We start from the raw sequence: 16,012 nt of genomic DNA, 5'->3' as shown, positions 1-16,012 counted from the left end.
AGAGCGGCCCTCCCGCCAGCCCGGGGCCACGCCAGGCACACGGGGGCCACGCCAGGCACACGGGAGCCCTGGCCGAGGGTGGCGCAGAGGGGCGCGGGCCGAGGGGGAGACAGGGCAGAGCAGGCGCGCGTGGGGGCCGCCCTGGGCACTCGGGCCCAGACCGTGGGGAGTGCCCAGTCCCACCACCCCCCACCCCACCCCCCCACCCCCGTGAGCTGGGCCGGCGCTGCGCGCAGGAGAGCACCCTGTGGGGGGAGGCCAGGAGGCAACTCGAAGTCAGATCCAGCCCTGCCGTCTACACCGCCGGCGCCCACACACGCGCCAGCTCTGTGCTCTGCCCCTCCAGGCTTCTCTCGGGATCCCCCAGACCCCCTGCGGGCTGTGAACAGCGAGGAAACTGAGGCTCCGTGAGCTTCCAGGACCCGCTCGAGTGTGCACCATTCTCCAAGGGCCAGGCTGGAATGTCGCCTGCCCGTGCTGGCCTCGCAGACGGAGACGCCGGGATCCAGGGTGCCCCACGCTCCGTGCGGGTGGGGCGCTGCCATCCTGACCGTTACGGCCACCACAGCACCAGCTGACCCACCACGCGCTGGCCGTGCGGCCCGAGCCCGGCTCTGTCAGCTCCTGTGAGCCACGGAACTCTCCGGGCGTGGGGCAGACGGAGCACCCACTTGCCGGGTAGGGAAACCGAGGTGCAGAGACAAGGGGTGACGTGCCCAGGGTCGTGCAGCCAGGACACGTCTAACCGGGATGGACGCCTGGGCAGTCCTCCCCAGAGCCCGCCACGCGGCCACGGCTCCTCCCCTCCCCGTCACGCCCATGCCTGTGGGGCCCCCATTTTACAGCTGAGGAAACTGAGGCCCAGAGAGGTGAGGTGACATGCCCGAGGCCACACAGCTCTGGCAGGGACACAGCCGGGACTCAAACCCCCGCCTCTGCGGCCCAGGGCAACGCCATCTGCGAGCCCGGCCCCTCCCCCAGCCTGGCCTGGGCCTGGAGGTCCCCATGGGACGTCCCTGCCGCCTCCCGGCGCACCCCGGCCTCGGGACAAACCTCTCCCTCCCCCCGCGGTGCGGAACTGAAGGCTCCTTGTGCGCTCGGGAAGCCCTTCCAACTTTCCAGTGTTTGTCCCGGCGCCGGGCTGCCAAGTCCCGGGCAAGCCTGGGCCGGTGGCGCTGGTTTCAGACCAGACACGGGCGCCTGGCCAAGCGCCACCTCGGTGGGGAGCGGGCGCCGGGCTGGGCCACAGCACCGCCTGCACCTGGTCTCCCTGCCCCGGCCACCCTGGAAGCCGGGGTGGGATCCGGCCCCAGGAACCCGCGCCCAGCACCCTGGGTGCCTGGCCCCGCAAGGGCTCAGAAGAGCGGCACAAAGCCCGGCCGGGCCCTCCCACGCGGCCCGCCGGGGCGCCCCCCGCCCGCGCCTCCGAACACTCTCCTCCGTGACTCCTGCAACTCTGTCCGATGAGGCGGCCGGCCCACCGTCCGCGGGCGCGGGGCAGTGCACGTCCACCCTGCCAGGGCACGGCCGCCCGCGTCTGCCCGCCCCTGCCCTGGACCAGGGCCGCGGCACCCAGTGGCAGGCCCGGGGCTCCTTCCGGACGGGTCCCCCACGCGGCGCGCCCGCCCCGGCCCGCGCCCACCCCTGGCCGGGGCACCGCCACGCCGCGCCTGCCCACGCTGCGCCGCCCGTCTCTTACCCGAGCACGTGACCCGCCTCCTGCCGACAGCTCCGGACCCAACTTGGAGAAACTCTCCCGCGAGGAGAAACAGAAAGAGAAAGAGAAAGTGCCGGCCCGAGGGTCGGCGCGGCGCACACGCACAGACGGCGCCCGCGCCAGAACACGCACCGCATCCGGCCTCGAGCCACCCTCCTCCGGCCGACACGGAGAGGGGCCGCGCGGCCCGCGCCTTCCCGCGAGACTGCGGCTCCCGCCGCCCGAGGCCCCGCCGGGCCGTGGCCCAGCGCCCAGCCGCCCCGCTTCCGCCCGATGCCCGGCGCCGGGCAGGCGAGGCCCACCGGGACAGCGCGGCCGGCGACCCCACGGCGGCGAGGGCGGCGCGGGCCTTGCTCCGCCGCTCCGGGCCTGTAAACACAGGGAATTACATAAGTCCACTCCTCTTGTTCGGGAGCCAAAAGTACGGCTTTCTCTCCCAGCCTTGGCAGTAAGTAATAATTCCTCATCGCCATGGAAACCTGGCGCGCGGCCAGCCGGCGGGCCCGGCGCTGTGGGGCCTTTTTATAGCTCGGCGAGAAAACCTCTCGCTCCTCGCGGCAGCCAGGGCGGGCCCGGCCTCTGCCGCTTTAACCCGTTTCCTCCCAGCCGCCCGGCCCCCACCCTGCGGCCACACAGGACGGCCACACGGCGGGGACGGGCACACGGCGGGGACGGCACACAGCGGGGACGGGCACATGGGACAGCCACACGGCGGGGACGGGCACACGGCGGGGACGGGCACACGGCGGGGACGGCACACAGCGGGGACGGGCACAGGACGGGGACGGGCACATGGGACAGCCACACGGCGGGGACGGGCACACGGCGGGGACGGGCACACGGCGGGGACGGGCCACACAGCGGGGACGGGCACAGGACGGGGACGGGCACATGGGACAGCCACACGGCGGGGACGGCCACACGGCGGGGATGGGCACATGGGACAGCCACACGGCGGGGACGGCCACACGGCGGGGACGGCCACACGGCAGGGACGGGACGGCCACACGGGACAGCCACACGGCGGGGACGGCCACATGGCGGAGACGGGCACACGGGACAGGCCACATGGCGGGGACGGCCACACGGCAGGGACAGCTCTGCCTTCGAGGTGTCGCCGTCCTCCTGTCACTCGAAGGAGAAGCAGCACAACCCTCACGTCTGCAGCTTTCAGAACTAGGGTTGTCTCGGTGATGGGCCTGGGAAAGAGACAGAGAAAGAGGCAGCCACACACACACACGCACACATATGTGCGCACACGCGCACTCTCATGCCACACACCATGGCTGGCCGGTGCTCGGCCAGAAGCCTGAGCCTTGGCTGCGGTGAACCTTGCGACGCAGACGCAAGCCCCAGCTGCCCCGGTGTCAGCTTCCCGCCCATGGAGGGTGGACCCGGCCCTACTCCCGCCCGTGGAGGGTGGACCCGGCCCTACTCCCGCCCGTGGAGGGTGGACCCGGCCCTGCTCACCCCCGTGGAGGGTGGACCCGGCCCTGCTCACGCCCGTGGAGGGTGGACCCGGCCCTGCTCCCGCCCGTGGAGGGTGGACCCGGCCCTGCTCCCGCCCGTGGAGGGTGGACCCGGCCCTGCTCACGCCCGTGGAGGGTGGACCCGGCCCTGCTCCCGCGTGGAGGGTGGACCCGGCCCTGCTCCCGCGTGGAGGGTGGACCCGGCCCTGCTCCTGCGTGGAGGGTGGACCCGGCCCTGCTCACGCCCGTGGAGGGTGGACCCGGCTCTGCTCCTGCGTGGAGGGTGGACCCGGCCCTGCTCCCGCCCGTGGAGGGTGGACCCGGCTCTGCTCCTGCGTGGAGGGTGAACCAGGCCCTGCTCACGCCCGTGGAGGGTGGACCCGGCCCTGCTCACGCCCGTGGAGGGTGGACCCGGCCCTGCTCCCGCGTGGAGGGTGGACCCGGCCCTGCTCCCGCCCGTGGAGGGTGGACCCGGCTCTGCTCCTGCGTGGAGGGTGAACCAGGCCCTGCTCACGCCCGTGGAGGGTGGACCCGGCCCTGCTCCCGCCCGTGGAGGGTGGACCCGGCTCTGCTCCTGCGTGGAGGGTGAACCAGGCCCTGCTCCCGCGTGGAGGGTGGACCCGGCTCTGCTCCTGCGTGGAGGGTGGACCCGGCCCTGCTCACCCCCGTGGAGGGTGGACCCGGCCCTGCTCCTGCGTGGAGGGTGAACCAGGCCCTGCTCCCGCCCGTGGAGGGTGGACCCGGCTCTGCTCCCGCGTGGAGGGTGGACCCGGCCCTGCTCACCCCCGTGGAGGGTGGACCCGGCCCTGCTCCCGCCCGTGGAGGGCGCCCGGCTCTGCTTCCCCAGGGGCCCTGGGGGGCGGTGACAAGGGTCGGGGAAGCTGCCGGCGCCACCAGGAAGCAGAGGAGGCTCCGCCGGGTCCCCAGCTCGCTCCCCTCCTGCCGCAGCCCCCGGGTGTCACCCGGCCTGCGGGAGGACGAGGAGTCCCTGGGGTGCAGACGGACGCGGGAGCCTCCGTCTGGGGTGCAGGCAGGAGGCACGGCCGGTGCAGAGGTCTGGAGGCCAGACCGAGCGTGGCATGTGGTCGCAGCAGGGGGAAGGCTGGAGTGGCCGGCGTGCAGGGGTGCAGGGGGCAGAGGTGGGAGGTGAGGGGAGCAGAGGGAGACAGCGGGCAGCCCACGAGGACCCCGGGCAAGTCCCACAACTACGACGTGACAGTAACTGCAGTGACACACACTGAGCCCAACAGCTCCTACTGTGCGCCGGCGCCGTGAGCACATCCCCCGGTGACCCCGCCGTCGCCGGGACACCACGGCAAAGGGGAGGCACGCTTCTGAGCCCCAATATGCAGAGAAGGCAGCAGGCCCAGAGAGGTTAAGTGGTTCACCCAAGGTCACACAGCCAGGAAGTGGCTGGGCCGGGATTTGAACCGGGCAGGCCTGGTGTGCGTCCGCCATGCCACACGGCAAGTCAGCCACGCAAGGCCTTCACGACTAAGACCTGATTTGCGTGTGACAAAGATCAGTGGCCACCGGACTAGTGGGGGCCAGGGTGGCCGCTAGGAGACGCCCACGGGGCCAGGCGCGCTTACGTCCCCAGCTCACGCTCGGCCGTGAGGAAACACCCCGCGGGTTTCAAAGGCTCCAGGGACCTGCCCCCAGAGCCAAGGCGGGGGATCTGCCACTGGGAGCCTCCCATGACAGGCGGGAAGGCAGCGAAGACGTTCCGGGACGCAGAGGCAGGGCGGTGGCCTGGGCACCGGAACGGGGGCGGGGGACCCAGAGGCCACGCGGGCCGCGCAAGGCCCCGGGCTCTCGGAGCACCAGACGGGGAGCACCTGTCTGCCGCCTCCCGCAGGGCCGGCAGGAGCCACACGCGGGGACAGGAGTGTGCTGGGAATCTGAGGACCAGGCCTGGACCCACAGCCGCACAGACACAGACACACGCATACATGCACATGTGCACACGCAGACACGTGCACACACACATGCACAGAGACACATGCACACGTGCACACATGCACAAACACGTACAGACACATGCACACGCACATATGTACACAGATACATGCACACACACAGACACATGCACACACATACACAGACACATGCACACACGCATGCACACGCTGCTTCCCGGCCGGGCACAGAGACGAGGGCGGGAGGAGGACGGGGCGGGAAAGACCGCGTGAGCCGGACCGTCCGGCTCCTGGGGCCTCTTCCCCCCGCCCCGACGCCAGGCGCTGACCTGGGCGGCCTCCGTTTCCTCCCCTGAAAGTTCTCCTGCAGACAGGCCGCACGGACGTACGTCCACGCGATGAAGTGCGATTCCGCCGTGCACTGCCATGAGGACACACGCGGCGACACGGATGACCTTCCACAACATGACGCCACATGCACGAAGCCAGACACACAAAAGCACGTGCTGTGCGATGCCGTGCAGGGGAAACGTCCAGACCCAGCCAGTCCTCAGAGGCGGGAGCAGACGGGCGGGCGTGAGTGTGCAGCGGCCCGGCAGGCACGGCGTCCTTGCGCGGCGATGAGAACATTTTCTAGACAGGTGCCGTGGACGCACACCGTTGTGACGTGTTGACAAAACCAATGAATCGTTCACCTTAAAACAGTCAGGTATCAGGAGTCCGAGACCAGGCTGGGCAAGAGCGAGACCCGTCTCTACAGAAAACCCAGAAAAACTAGCCAGGCATGGTGGCGCACGCCTGCAGTCCCAGCTACTCGGGAGGCTGAGGCAGGAGGATCGCGTGGGCCCAGGAGTTAGAGGCTGCAGTGCGCTGTGAAGGCAGCGTCCACCTCCTGGCTCGCGAGTCCTGACACAGACCCGGATCTGCCAGTCGCTCACCGAATCCTCCGGCCCTACTGTGCGCACCGAGCCCCGGCAACAACGCAGAGAACAAGACAAAAGATTCTGAATTTTAAAATGACATTCTAGAAACGTCGGCGTGACTACAGTGAAATCCACCGGCGCAGGGGTGTCGGGGGACGCCGTAACACACGCTGCAGACCGGGCGGCTCGGAACGCGGCGGCGCGTCCTGTTCCGGAGGCCACTAGCCCGACCTCGAGGAGTCCCTGGGGCCTCTCGCCCTGCAGAGCCTCTGCTGGCGGGGGCGTCCTTCTCCGTCCCTCCCAGCTGCCGGCGGCCGCGGCGTTCCCCGTGCGCGGCCGTCCGTCTACGTCTCCCCTCTTCTCAGAGGGGCGCTCGCCAGGACGGTCTCCGCCCGAGACCCTCGACCTCACTGCACCGCCCGAGAGGACCCTCGGTCCAAGCAGGCCACGGCGGCACCCACGGTTCTCCAGCGGATGCGACTCACCCGCCACCAGGATCGGGGCCCGTGGCGTGGCGGCCACACGTGCCCAGACGCACGCCGGCCCCAGAGCTCTCCCCCGGTTCCAGCGAGCCGGGCCGGAGGCCGCAGGGCCACATGCTGGGCATCTCTCCGAGCCCACGGCCCCACGGCCGGCCTCCCGGCCAAGGCAGCCGGAACAGACCCGAGAGCGCGGACCCCTTCCCTGGGAAAGGCCCGAGGGGCCGCAGGAAGGGCAGCCCGCCTGCATGGGCACGTCCCGCACCAGCCACGTCCTGCGTCCACGTCCTGCGTCCCCATCCCTATCCGGCCACGGGACTCACCCCACAAACGCATCCGAGCCGAACCCTCGGCTGCGGCGCTCGGGGCTGCTCCCCGCGAGCTGCTCCCCCTTGCAAAGCGGCCGCCGGCACCGCTCACGGCTCACGCGGGACGCTCCCAAACGCTGCGCCAGCGGCCACCGGGATGCCGCAGGCACCAGCGACTGGCAGGGACGGCCGGGCGGGGCGCCGCCCTGGGGCCCCCAGGAACGTCTGCGCTGGCAGCAGCGGTGGCGGCACAGGCAAGTGCAACATGATCACTGTTATGAAAACCCTGCTATGACTATTGTCATTGTCACCGTTTGCTCCCACTTCAAAGCCCGAGTAGGTTCGTGAACCTGTCGGCAGCGTGAAGACAAGTCCACCTGGATCCAGGGGCCAGCGGACAGGGCGCGCCCCTCCAGGGACCCCAGCACCACCACAAGGGCTCGCTGGGAGCCCCGGAAGCGGCGCCCCTCTCTCCCCCCCCCCGGCCGGGGGCGGGGCCACCAGGAGACGGAGAGAGACGCATGTCGGAGCCGCAGATTAAAAACAAGACGATTATCAGGCAGATCCACCCGTAATTGCGAAGCTGATGTAATTAGGCACCCCACTAACTTCATTACTTATTTATTTACGGGATTGCTTATTTAATTTACGGGCCTCCTTCCCGGAAAAGCCATCTCAGCCGACACCCCTCCAGCAAAGGAGGAGGCGGGGACGGGCCCCCTCTCCGGTCCCCACGCCCCACTCCAGGCCCCCATACGTCCAGCTCCCGCTTTGATCCAGAAAAGCTCCCGGAGGCCCGCGGGGCTTGGCGGGGGCCCGCAGGGCCGGGGAAGGCAGACCCTCGGCGGGCGGCAGCAAACACGCCAACGCCACGCACGGGGCCGGCACCCGTGGCTCGCAGGCGGGGCGAGCACGCAGCCCGGCCTCCCGGGTTTCAGTTCTCACCCTGCGGGCGGCCCCTGCCCTCTCAGAGCCTCGGCTCCCTCAGCTGTGAAACGGGAGCACCACGAACACCACTCACGGCGAGCCGACCCAGAAACCCGACTGCCCTGCAGGCCAGCCAACACAGCAAGACAAGGAGAAGTAAAAAGCGTAAAGACGGGAGGGGACAAGGCAGCCCGGCACCGTTGGCAGGTCTCTCGTCCCCCGCAACCCGGAGGGCTCCACCGGGTCAAAACGCAGAACCACCGCCTGTCCCCACGCACAGCCCACGTTGCAGCGCGATGTGACAGAAAGGGCGATGGAACCTACTAGAACAGCCATCGTGGAGGAGCTGACAACACCAAGTGCTGGCGAGGATGCGGAGCAAGTGGGATTCCCATCGTGTCCCCTTGGGAAAAACGGCCGGGTGGCTTCTTAGGGGCTAAAACACACACTTTCCACGTGGCCCGGCGACGCGCCTAGACGCGCGCCCAGAAGAGGAGACGTGCTCACGCCAAGACGCACGCGAGCATGCGCGAAGCTCCTGTGTCGCCAACAGCCAAAGCCTGGGAACAGCTCCCACCTGCACCGGCCGGGGACGGACAGGCCGACCGCAGGGCAGCCCCGCGCTGGGGCGCTGCTCAGCCGGAAGGAAGCAGTGACGGTGACCCACGGGACAGGGCGCGCCCGAGACCCACCACGCAGAGCGAGAGCCGCCGCGCAGACGCAGGCGCGTGCTCTGTGACTGTTTCATCGTGCCACTCTAGAAGATCTCAGAACTTCCACGACGGCAGATCGGTGGGGGCGTGGGGGGCAGGGTTAGCGCAAAGGGAACTTTGGGGGAGATGGAAACACTGTGTCTCCATGCATTACGCGAACTTGTATTTGTCAAAAGTCAGGGGACCGGGGCCGGGCGAGGCGGCTCACGCCTGTCATCCTAGCACTCTGGGAGGCCGAGGCGGGCGGATTGCTCGAGGTCAGGAGTTCGAAACCAGCCTGAGCAAGAGCAAGACCCCGTCTCTACTATAAATGGAAAGAAATTAATTGACCAACTAATATACATAGAAAAAATCAGCTGGGCATGGTGGCACATGCCTGTAGTCCCAGCTACTCGGGAGGCTGAGGCAGCAGGACCGCTTGAGCCCAGGAGTTTGAGGTTGCTGTGAGCTAGGCTGACGCCACGGCACTCACTCTGGCCTGGGCAACAAGGCAAGACTCTGTCTCAAAAAAAAAAAAAAAGTCAGGGAACCGGACCCCTAAAACGGGTGCTTCCTACCATGGGTTCATTGCAAATCCATAAGGCCGATTTTTAAGCATGACAGAGAAACACACATACATGTTAACACGCTCTCTCCCATCCCAGGGCCTGGGGACCAGCTCCCCGGCGCCTGTGCGGGCGGCTCCTGGTTCGCTGTGAGTGGTGGCGGGGCAGGCTGCGGGGCATGTGGCGGGTCAGGCGTCCTGGGCCTGATTCGCAGGCGGCGGCAGGCAGACCCGCTCAACTGTCAGCACCTCCGTCAGCCACCATCAAGGCACCATTAACTGCTGTCATTTGCGGGTGCCCCGTGGGGGCAGGGAGGAGGAGGAGGAGGAAGAGACCCACCTGCAGGGCTCACAGCACGGTGTGGAGCCGGCGCCCCCGGCCAAGCCCTCCCTCCGGCGCTGCAGCCCGGGGACATCACCTCACCTCCCTGTGCCTCAGTTTCCCCTCTGGAGAAGGGGGGTTACGACAGCGCTCGCCCCGTGGGGTTGCTCCGGGGAGGCAACAAGGAGGTTCCAAGAGGCGCTCAGGAGGGGCCTGTGCAGGTGCAAGGCCAGTGTCATGGGCCGTGGCCGCTGCGGTCCCGCGTCTGTCCCCTCCGACGGCACGCCCCTCCCCCCACGGCTTCCTCAGCAGTGCCAGCCCCCCTCCCACCTCCAGGGAAGGAGGCCCAGAGCTGCCAACCAGCACCATGGGCACGGGGTCTGCGCGCCGCCTCTGTCTTCTGGTGGGGGTGGGGCTCAGAGCACCCGCCCCGACTCAGTGTCCCCCACGGCCCTGCTCCTGGCCCTGCCCCGCTGAGCAGGCCCCGTCTTTGCACGGAGGAGCCCTCGTGTCCTGCCAAGGGGGCTCCTGGGAGCACCAGTGCCATCCGCCCCCCCCGCCCCCCAGGGACCGTGGCCCCAGGGAGGAGCCAAGTGCTCACAGACAAAGAGCCCTTTGAGCGTCCTGGGAGCGCGGTGGCATGACACGCAGTGGCACGCGGTGACCCAGCGCGGGGGAGGGCTCCCCTTAGGCCGCCACGCAGAGTGCAGGACCAGGAGGAGGAGGAGGCGGGCGCCCTTCCCGCCTCAAGAGCGCCAGGCATCGCTGGGGCGCACTGCCACCCCCACTCGGTGTCACCCCCCGCCGCCCGCCCGCCCTCCAAGGCCCAGATGGCCCGCAGGCTGACCTCCCTGCCGCCTACTGGGGCCCTAGGGCGCAGGGCCAAGGAACGAGGCCTCCCCAAAAAAGCCCCCCCAGGGGACTCAGAACCCACAAGCCAGGAGCCGGCTCCTCACTGCCTCAGGGCCTTTGCACGGGCCGTTCCCCTGCCTGGGACGCCCTTCCCCGAGTACCACACGTGTCCCCCACCCCCGCTCCGCCAGGTCTTCCCGCAAAGCCGCCCACTCGGGGAGGCCCGTCCCAGAGCCAGGGGCAGACCGGCCTCCCACCCCCACGGCACCCTGGACCCTCCCCAGCACCACGCAGAAGTCTCTCTCTCCCTGGCTGGACACAGCCCACCCGGGGACCCTGCAGGCCCAGCTGCTGCCCGTGCCCAGCAGCTCTGAGTGCCAGGCCGTCCCCAGAGGCCACGCCGAGCCACACGCCCCGCCACACCCGCCTGGCCCTCCAGAGCCCTGCGGCGAGAAGCCGCACCCCTGGGGGCAGCACGGAGGGACAGCAGGACCTGCCAGGGCGGCCTCCAGCGAGGCCGTGTGCTTGGGGACGCAAGGAGACCTGCAGAGAAAACACAGGTCTCGTCACTAAATTCCGCACACGTGTGGGTTCAGCGGGACATGCCAACACACAGGCAGAGACGACTGTGTCCACGGGTCACAGCCCCACGCGTCGCACATGTCAGGCCAGGTATGTCTCCTCAACCCCCCGACAGGCAGGCGCTGCTGCCCATTTGACAGAGAGGAAGACTGAGGCGCGGGGAATCAAAGCCACCGCCAGGAGCAGACGGAGCAGGGCTCCGACCCAGGCTGTGCTCCTGCAGGCAGGCGGCCACCCGGCCGGCCCGGCCCCACACTGAAGGACAGGCGGGCTGCTAGTCCCACCCCAGAATTCCCGAGTCGCCGCACCACGTCACGCGATGACAGCCGGCATCCAAAACACGGAAAGAGCAGCCGCAGACACGCAAGAGCCAGGCAGCCCCGCGGGCGGGGGCACGCAGAAGACGCGGCAGACGGGAACGCGGGACGGGACAGTCGGCGTGCTGGTCATCCGTGAGCAAACCAGAACCCGTGGGCCACCGCGCGGACGTGGGACATGGGGACGTGGCCACCGCCGGCGGGAAGGCAGCTGGAACGCGAAAACGGAGCGGCCACTTTGGAAAACCGGCCGGCGGCTTCTTGCCCGGTTACACGGGCGCCCAGCACACGGCCCGGGGTCTCCGCCCGCGGAAACGCAAACGCGTGCACAGGCAGACACGCGTGCGCACCGCGGCGTTGCTCACAACCTGGAAACACGGGAAGCCGCCCGCGGCCGCCCACAGGCGAGTGAGGACCCAGCAGGGGCCCCTGGCGCGGACGGCGCGGCCCCGGGAGACGGGGAGCGGAGGCATGAGGGGAGGCACACGCCTTCTAGCGGCGCCGAGGCACAGACCCTCGGCCGCGGGCTCTGCGGTGCTGCCTGCGCTCCCGGGGGAGCCTGCGATCCCCACGGGGGGAGGGCGCTGGGACCACGCGAAGGCCCCACCCTCTCTCAGCTCAGTCTCCCCATCCAGAAAACGGGCCTGTGCCCCACGCTTCTCTCCGAGACCGGCCCGTTCCCAGACATCGCAGTCTCACGTGGCCCCGCGGAGACCCTTCTCCACCCCTACGGGGCCAGGAGGATCAGAGGCCAGTGGGCTGCCGGCCACACGGGGCTCGGTGCAGCGGAGCCCAGGGCTCGGGCTCCTGGGTCTCGCTCCGGCCTCTGCCCCTTCCTAGCTGTGCAACCTGGGCCGAGTAGCCTCACCTCTCTGAGCCTCAGTTTTGTCATCTCTAAAATGGGAACGGCGGTCAATGTGCTGACCCCACGGGGTCGCCGTGGACGTAAGCGCTCGCGGAGCCAGTGTGTGCACGCGGCGTGCACAGGGCACCTGCAGGGCACTGCCGTCGCCCCTCCCACGGCTGCCAGCTGAGATGGGGGCCCTCAGCACCCGCAGGCCCCTCGAGCCCAAGGAGCCTTTGAAAGGGCAGCTGCGGCGGCTCTCGGGGAATGAGCCAGCCGCTTCTTTCCTGCCCTTTTTCCTTTTTAAGCTCCTCTTTCACCACGATGCCCCAGGCTTGGCACCGGGACCTGCCATCTGCGGCAGCTCCCGAGACGGCCCGTGGGAGGCTGGAGAGGGGAGGCCCGGGCACGTCTCCACGGCGGAAGCCTTGGTGGCCAGCCACCTGCAGCGTGTCCCGTGACGGGAACGGGCTCAGGCAGGCTGGGTCCAGCGGGGGCTCTGAGGGAGGCGACCCTCCCGGGCGGCACAGCTGGGACGTGAGTGAGCCAGGATTCCACCCAGGGCCACGCGCTTCGGCCGGGGAGCCAGGGCGCCGGGCGGGGCAGGATGGCCCCTTGGGCGTCTCCCCGGGCAGGCCACGCAGTGGGGCTTCCCGCGGCGGCCGGGGCATCTCCTGCACGGAGACGCGGGGGCGGGAGGGACGTTTCCCACGGCGACACCCACCGCCCACAGCCCAGACCTGCCCCACGGCGCCAGGTGTCCGCGGGGCAGCAGCAAGTGGCACGGCTTGCAAGCAGCAAGTGGAGCAGGGCCCTAAACCGCAGCGAGGGGCAGGGAGGCGGGAGGGTCCCCCCAGGAGGTGACACCGGAGCCAGGCGGAGGCCACAGAGATAAGAGGGAGGCCGCAGGGATAAGAGGGAAGAGCGCAGGGCGGGCGGCACGGCCAGTACCAAGGCCTGGAGGCAGGAACCGGCCGAGGGTCCGGGAAGCTGGAAGCTGCCGGCAGGGCTGGAGCGTGCAGAGCGGGGGGCCGGCAGGGGTTGTTTCCAGGGTGTGGCAGCGGGAGGGGCGGGGCCTCTGGTCTAACACAAAACTGAGCGGAGAGAGTGAGGCAGAGCTAGTGAGGACGCCCCTGCGTCGGCCCCCAGGGCTCCCTGGAGGCATCGACCGCCTCCCTCCCCCGACCCGGCCTCAGCCTCTCCCTGCGAGGGGCAGAACCGCAGGCTCCAGCCACCAGGCCCCAGCCTCCACCAGGCCCCAACCTCCACCAAGCTCCAGCCTCCACCAAGCTCCAGCCTCCACCAAGCTCCAGCCTCCACAGGGCTCCAGCCTCCACAGGGCTCCAGGCTCCACTTGAGCTCCAGCCTCCACAGGGCTCCAGCCTCCACTGCAGTCCAGCTTCCACACGGGCTCCAGCCTCCACCAAGCTCCAGCCTCCACAGGGCTCCAGCCTCCACTGCAGTCCAGCTTCCACACGGGCTCCAGCCTCCACTAGGCTCCAGCCTCCACCAAGCTCCAGCCTCCACAGGGCTCCAGCCTCCACTGCGGTCCAGCCTCCACAGGGGCTCCAGGCTCCACTTGAGCTCCAGCCTCCACCAAGCTCCAGCCTCCACAGGGCTCCAGCCTCCACTGTGGTCCAGCCTCCACAGGGGCTCCAGGCTCCACTTGAGCTCCAGCCTCCACCAAGCTCCAGCCTCCACAGGGCTCCAGCCTCCACTGTGGTCCAGCCTCCACAGGGGCTCCAGGCTCCATTTGAGCTCCAGCCTCCATAGGGCTCCAGCCTCCATAGGGCTCCAGCCTCCACTGCGGTCCAGCCTCCACACGGGCTCCAGGCTCCACCGGGCGAGCACCTGCCAGCTGGACCTCAGCACCTCCCGGCCTCCCCGACCAGGCCTCTGGCAGCCGGCTCCCGCCCGCCCCCAGGCACGGGGCGAAGACCCCACCTGCAGCCACACAAGCCGGGCTCAGCCCAGCCCCCGCCTGGCTGGCAGGGCCCCGGAGTGGAGCGTCTTCCAGGGTGGCCTGAGTGAGCAGGGAGCCTCCCTGGCCCGGGTCACCCGGTCCCGGTCCCCTGGCAGCGAGCGTGCAGACAGCGGGGCGGGAGGGGGCGGGCTCCGCAGCCCTTCCGTTTAGGGCCGCCGGGACGTTTTATTTTCCTCCTCCAGTGACAGCTGGGCGGCCGCCCTCGCGCGCCGTCCTTGAAGCTGGGAGAGGCAATCGCCGAGAGTCAGCAAGGTCTCGGCGCTGCTGGGCCGCGGCGGCCGGGGGCGGGACGCTCTCTCCCTCCCGCCACCCCAGCAGGTTGGGGCGCCAAACCGAGGCCGGGGGGCTGCAGGGTGGAAGTGAGCAGATGGAGCCTGGGAAGCACAGTCGGGGGAGGAGGGGATGTGGCCCACCCATTGGGGACACGGCCCACCCACGGGTGGCACTCGGGGCACCCAAGAGTGACGTGCAGACCACCCATGGGGGACACCAACCACCCACGGGGGACACCGACCACCCACGGGGGACACCGACCACCCACGGGTGGCACTCGGGGCACCCAAGAGTGACGTGCAGACCACCCATGGGGGACACCAACCACCCACGGGGGGCACAGACCACCCACGGGGGGCACGGACCACCCACTGGGGGGCACGGACCACGCACGGGGAACACGGACCACCTAAGGGGAACATGGACCACCCACGGGGAACATGGACCACCCACGGGGAACACAGACCACCCAAGGGGAACATGGACCACCCACGGGGGGCACAGACCACGCACGGGGAACATGGACCACCCACGGGGAACATGGACCACCCACGGGGGGCACAGACCACGCACGGGGAACATGGACCACCCACGGGGAACATGGACCACCCACGGGGGACACAGACCACCCAAGGGGAACATGAACCACCCACGGGGAACACAGACCACTCATGGGGGACACGGACCACCAAAAGGGAGGCGCACAGGGCTGGGGGAGAACGAGGAGCAGAAAGGGGTGGGGCCCACCTGGCAAAAGCAATGAGGTGGGCGCTGCCCTGACCCCACTTCACGGAGGGGTAAACTGAGGCCCACCTGCCTGAGATCACACGGCCGGCGAGGGCTGGGGCAACAGGAACGGGCGTCTGGCCCTGCCCCGCTGCAGCCCGGAACGCGCCTCTCTGAGCGCCAGGGGCCACGCGCGGCCGGACGACTGGGGAGGCGCGAGGCGGGCGCAGCGGGCTGACTGCCAGCCAAGCGCGGTCCCGGCCCGGAGGCCCAAGACGGCGGCAGAGAGAGGCCACCTGTCCGTTCACCTGTCCGTCCGGCCCGTCTCCCCACCACGCCGCAGCCCGGGGCCTGGAGCTCGGCCCCTGCAGCCCCACCGCACCGGTTAACTCGTGCCGCCCTCGCCGCCCTGCGCCGCCCTGCGCCGCCCTGGACAGGTGGCCGGCCCAGGGTCCCCAGGGCTGGGGGTACCCGCACCCAGCACCCGCTCGCCCCACACGATGCCGCCTCGGCCCGACACCGCGGCCCTGGGGTCCCCGGCGGGGTGGGAGCTGAGAGAGTGGGCTCTGCAGAAAGCCAGATGAAATGAAAGCTTCCGGAAGCTTCTCCATGCCCTCGGTGGCCCTGTCTGTAGAAGAGGAACATCGCGGCACCTGCCTCACGGGCTTGACGCAGGGTTAGCCCCGCAGATGCGAGCCGCCCACTTCCCCCCAGGAGGCCGCCTGGCCCTCCGCCCCCACCCGCCACCGGAGCCCCCACCTGGAGCGGGTCAGCGGTCAGCCTGCGGGGCTGCCCCAGAGAGCAGGGCGCCATCTGCCAGAAACAATTAATTGCCTGGGTCAAGAGATGGTGAAAGAGATTTGTCACCAGGGGCCCCGGGACATGGGGGGAGGGGCTCACACTGACTTGACCTCCCCTCCCCCACCCTCTCCCGCCCCTCCGCCCCCCTCCCCCACGCCGCCCCTGACCCTGGCAGGCCGTGCACACAGCCGGCACCCTGCCCTGCCCCTGGGAGGGGCCTGCTCCGTCCTGCACGGTGGGGACCGGAGCCCTGGGGGGGGGCAGACCGTCCAGTGCCCAGACGCCCCCGGTCTGGCTGCTGGCTGTGTGGGT

The 16,012-nt window shown here is 69.7% G+C and overlaps 1 protein-coding gene across 19 annotated transcripts in view; it reads right to left on the bottom strand.

Moving 5' to 3' along the window:
* NCOR2 (nuclear receptor corepressor 2) overlaps positions 1–16,012 on the bottom strand; it is a 170,758-nt gene that overhangs the window by 136,200 nt on the left and 18,546 nt on the right. For 9 of the 19 annotated variants that reach the window (XM_075996456.1, XM_075996450.1, XM_075996454.1 and 6 more), the window contains exon 1: positions 1,700–2,077. The exons of 1 other annotated variant lie outside the window; for it this stretch is intronic. The gene's annotated coding sequence lies outside the window, so the exon portion shown is untranslated. Of the gene's footprint in view, positions 1–1,699; positions 2,080–16,012 lie in introns of those variants that run through there. 9 more of the 19 variants (XM_075996443.1, XM_075996445.1, XM_075996457.1 and 6 more) reach the window with 2 other exon arrangements.

Source organism: Microcebus murinus, chromosome 22 (assembly GCF_040939455.1).
Source record: "Microcebus murinus isolate Inina chromosome 22, M.murinus_Inina_mat1.0, whole genome shotgun sequence".
Classification (NCBI taxonomy): Eukaryota; Metazoa; Chordata; class Mammalia; order Primates; family Cheirogaleidae; genus Microcebus; species Microcebus murinus.
This window is presented reverse-complemented; position numbering and strand designations above follow the sequence as displayed.